Here is a 5,296-nt window from a genome sequence, read left to right on the forward strand (position 1 = left end):
TTAGCACATTTTCTTCCCCAATTTTTGCTTCCCTATTGCTTTCCTCGATGCCTCTTTCACATCCTTGTTCCTGAGGCCATAGATCATGGGGTTCAGCATAGTGATCACCGTGGTGTAAAACACCACAACCATTTTGCCCTGCTCCACAGACTCCTCTGTGGGACGTCTGAGATGCATGCAGAAGAGGGTTCCGTAGAAGATTGTGACCACTGCCAGGTGGGAGCCACATGTGGAAAAAGCTTTTTTTCTCCCTTCTGCAGAACGGCTTCTGAGGACAGCAACCAGGATGAACATGTAGGACGTGAGAATGATCAGGAGGGACTGGACGTTGCTGTAGCCAGCTACTATGTACCTTGATAACTCTTTGCTGTAGGTGTCAGAGCATGCCAGCTTGATGAGAGGAGGATCAGCACAGTAGAAATGATTAATTTCATTGGCACCACAGAAAGACAGGTTGTAGGTCCTCAAGGTTTCCATCACACTGAGGAGAAAGCCATAGACATGAGGGACAATGACCAGGCAGACCCAGACACTCTTGGACATCTTGCTGCTGTAGAGCAGAGGATTACAGATGGCCATGTAGCAGTCATATGCCATGACAGCCAGCATGCAGTGCTCTGTGAGGACCACAGCAACGACAATGTAGCACTACACCAAACAACCTGCGTACGAGACGGCCTTCTTCTCTGATGAGAAATTAGCTAGCATTTTGGGAGTGACATTTGTGGAGACACAGATCTAGAACAGACAAACTTGAGAGGAAAAAGTACGTGGGAGTGTGAAGTCAAGAATCAATTTTGACTAAAACAATCATGCCCAGGTTTCCTATCAGTGACTGTGTAGACCAGAAGGAACAACACAAAGAAAGTAACTCGCAACCCTGGATGTCTTGTGAGGCCCAAGAGAATATAGTCTGTCACCTCAGTGTAGTTTCCTCTGGATATTTCTTGGTCTCATCGGTGAGGCTTTGGTTTGATTATCTAAGGAGAGATATGACAGAGTTTTTTTAATCACTGAAAGTCTGGTTAATTATTGTACCAAGTTAAATATTGTAAAAAGATCCAAAAGGCTTTAGTTATGTTATCTCAATAGCATTTCCGTAATTAGATATGAATAGATATACTGTCAAGCAAGTCTAAAAGTTTTTCAACACATGGTTTTCATTCAGGTTGTGTTTGCAATAATACTGTGCAGTTAAGTTGGAGATTAAAGACAAAATTATAAATTTAAGTATCTTGATACTTTGGGAAATTTTTAAAAATCTAGATAACTTACATGTCAAAGAAGAAATCATAAAATAAATTATAAATGATTAGATCTCCTGTCTACATTTTTTCGTCGGTACATAGCAAGTTAGAAAGGATTTTGAAGATGATAACACAGGTAAAGTTCATTCTGAACACTGAGAAGCTGAATCCCAGAGAGGGAGTATGATTTATCTGTCAGACTTTCATCTCATATTTCCTGGTTCAGTCATCTACTGATATATTATATATTTCACCATGTCCAACTCATTGTCTGGAACCCAACAAGAAGTTTTGTTTATTTATTCGTTGTTGTTGATGGTGATGGTAGTGGTGGTGATGGTGTGTGGTTGGCGCTGGTAGTGGAATGGAGGAGTTCAATTTGAGACAGGCCAAGGTTATCTTTGTATATACTGAATAGCTAACTATCCAGACAAGAATTATAATGAGGACGCAGAGAGTAGGAGCACACTGAAAGGGTTGCTCTAAAATCGTGGAGAAATGAGTGATCTGAGAGGTAACAGCTGTCAGCAAAAATGAGGAGCAGTGGGTAATATAATCTGAAGAGAAGAGATTCAAAGTGCCATCTGAGATTCACAGCCCATTATCAGCACAATCTACTTTATCTTCAACCTGTTCTCTTAACATTTCCTTCAACTGCTTCCTTGCCTCATGCAGAGAACACTCTTTCCTCTGTAGGGAGTTTCCTTTCATATAACAAGACCTACTATAGAACTGCAGTATTCAGGACAATGTGCTATCAGTACACAATTGGGAAAAATGACCAAGGTCACGGAATAGAATGTCCACAAATAGATCTACACACATAAATAACTTGATATATGATGAAAATGAAATTTCAAATCAGGGTTAAAAAGAAGAAGCTTTTCAACATTTGCCATTGGCTTAATGGATTACTTAAATAGGAAAAAATAAATTGCATCCTCACTTACAGAAATAGTTTCTAATGCTAGGTTGTGGTTTAATGTGCATTCTTTATTTTTTTGTCTCATAATTTATACAAATCGATGCATTTTATTGAATTTATCAGAAATTATTTTATATATACGTATATTACATAATAATTTATTACAAATTATTTAAATAAATTTATGGTATATTTACTAAGGTAAATATTAAATAAGAATAAGTTAAATATTAAATAAGAATAAGTTAAAATATTATATGTGTTAATGTCTCCAAATTTTAATTTACAAATTTCAGTATACTAAGAATTACATAAAATGAAGTACACATCTAAATATTCTTTTTCTCTGAAACAGTTTTGACATTAGCAAGTCTCATTATCAGAGAACTTGTCAGCGGCTATATGAAACTTCTCATATCCTCTGAATGTGATGAGCACTTCATTTTTCACCTGCCCTAAGAATAAAAATGAAACTACTAGACCTGATTAATTTGCTGCTTGAAGGTATAACAACACAACAACAATATTAATGTTAATGTTCCATGCACCATATTAAAGTACTTTCTATGTATTATTTAATTCCAACAACAACCCTATGATATAGATAGTGTATCACTCCATTTTATAGTCACAAAATAGATGGTTTCTTCGAACTTCTGGTTTCAAATATCATTTTCTTAGCTATTAAACATTATAAGGTCTTTCAACAATTGTACCTATCTTATTAACTTTAAATTTTATAGTTCAGAAAACACTTTAAGTCACTTTGTGAGCCGTTCGTTCATTTACGTATACACGCTTATAACAAGTAATTATTCGACATCTTTCAAGTTCCAGACAGGGAGCTGGATGCCTGAAGCAAGATTGTGGGCAAGATAGAGGTGATAGGTTCAGTTAGATGAGTGACAAAGTTCAGAAAATTTAACTCTGTGACCCTGGCTCACAGCTCAGAAATGGAAGAACCAGGAGAGGAATCAGATATTATAGTTTCCAGTTTAGTGTTCTTCTTCTGTAACATGCTACTTTCCCAGGAAAGGCCATCACTTCCTCTCAGTTGAATGGACGGCTTGGGAAAAGATACTAACTGTTGTCAAAAATGTTGAGATTCAATTTATCTGATATTATCACCTCCCTATTCTGGACCAATGATTGCACTATAGGCTACTGAAAAGAACAAATATGAATAAAATAGGATCTCGAACTAGAGATTTTTCTTGAAAGACAGATGATAGGGATGGACTCTCCAGTCCAAAATCCAGATTACAGTCCTGACTTAGTCTCTAAGGAGCTTTGCAGTTTTTCTCAGGTCTCACTGGTCATGGGCACATGTCATTTTTTAGTGGAAACTATTATCACTTGCCATATTTTAATTCTAGAATTTTGGGGTATGGCAAACAGAGATCACTACTATAAAGACAGAGCCCATGGGAGATCCGTCAGACTGCTGCTAAGAATCAACAAACACAGCAAACATTCAGATGCAGTCAGTAATTGTGCAAATGAGTCAAGTGACTACTTATGAAACCCGGCAAAATAAAGATGAGAATCTTCTTCATTAACCTGTTTTTGTAAGGTCCTTGACCCGGTTTAGTTCTTTGAGTATTATCAGACTGACTCATATTTCAAGTACTTTGGTTGGGGGGAAAAAAAAAAAGAAAAAGATGAATATTCTGAAAAGTTTCCCTGGACTACAAGTATGGCTTATGAAAAATGGGGTCCTAGACAGAAAGAGGGCATTGGAAAAGAATCCAGAATCGTAGATATAAGAGAACCATAGCGGGCTTAGAAGTCTTCTAGTCCAAATCCCTCAGCTACAATATACAGAGGCTAATTTTTCCATACGCTTAATGCTCACAAGGAAAAGCCTGTCTGAGCATATGCTTTACTTCTTAAAGGTCAGAAAATTTTAAACCATTAATAAACCTCATAGACCTATATTTCCAATTTGTCTTTTTCTTCTGGAAATTGGTGGCAGTAGACACCAAGACTTTAGGCAAATGAAAAACACAAAAACTATATTATTTGAAATTAATTACAGTCAAACATCTCCTGGAGATCTATACTATGAAATTCTACCAGAAAGATTCAAAAAACACTGGTAATATCATAAAAGAGAAAGACAGAGCTGAGTAAACACCTTATAGATTTTCTCGCATCAAAAATGCATTGTCTATGCTAATTCCTCTTAAAACTACCTATTTAAACACATTAATATCTAAAAAGTATGCAATTTAATGAAGAGAATACATAAATTAGTAGATATCAAAAACTAATACACAAACACATTTCCTCTCTTACCTACAAAAATAAAAGTGTCTTCTTAATGACCCCAAGGGGCAAATTCTGGCCGCTGCTATAGGATTTATACCCAAGTTATTGACATCAGCATTTATCTCAGGAGAATCCTCAAATGTTTCAAGGAGAAGCAATTAGAGCAATTAGACATGGCACCCCAGTGGACAACACCCTCAGAGGGAGAAATACTAATGGGTAGCACTATACTTTCTCAAATCAAGATATTTTTTAATTAATATTTTATATTTCACTAGATTTCAAACCAATTGTCTGCAACGAGTACTAGGGCGATACTTTAGACAGCACTAAAGGCCAAATTTAAAATACTCTGGGGCACAGTTTCTCATGAAAATAAATTCAGGTAATAGTCTTCACCATGTCAAGATCTCTAACATATTTCCTACATTGTTTGTCCTTTAAAAATTCACACAAAATATGTACTAATTGCAAAGTTCATGCTGTTTAATCTTCAAAAAGTGAATATGAAAAATACATCCTTCCCCTAAATCTGGTCAATCTGGCATATGGACCAGATGCTTAAGATACGTAAATAAATAATACTAGGTATAAATGATTAATTTCCAAGAGAAAAACACATGGAATGTGGCAAGTAGAAGAGACTGATGACTACTGGTGACAACAACAGTGCCTGATATACACAATAACCAACAAGTATTTGTTAAATATATGAATGTAATTAATGTATTTAAATTATTTTTTCTATCTTGTCTCTCACATTTGGAAAAGTTTTCTAAAAGTGAGTCTAAACTTAAATTCAGAGCACATGTGCCTGAAAATGTAGTTGAGGAAAAGGTAGCTTACAAATAAT

General features: G+C 35.8%; 1 pseudogene; it reads right to left on the reverse strand.

Annotated features, from left to right (window-relative positions):
- On the reverse strand, positions 1–3,492 carry LOC101404431 (olfactory receptor 5M5-like; annotated as a pseudogene).
- Between the last annotated feature and the right edge of the window lie 1,804 nt (positions 3,493–5,296).

The sequence above is a fragment of the Ceratotherium simum genome, unplaced genomic scaffold (genome assembly GCF_057802395.1).
Source record: "Ceratotherium simum simum isolate JZ-2026a unplaced genomic scaffold, ASM5780239v1 HiC_scaffold_61, whole genome shotgun sequence".
NCBI classification, from domain to species: Eukaryota; Metazoa; Chordata; class Mammalia; order Perissodactyla; family Rhinocerotidae; genus Ceratotherium; species Ceratotherium simum.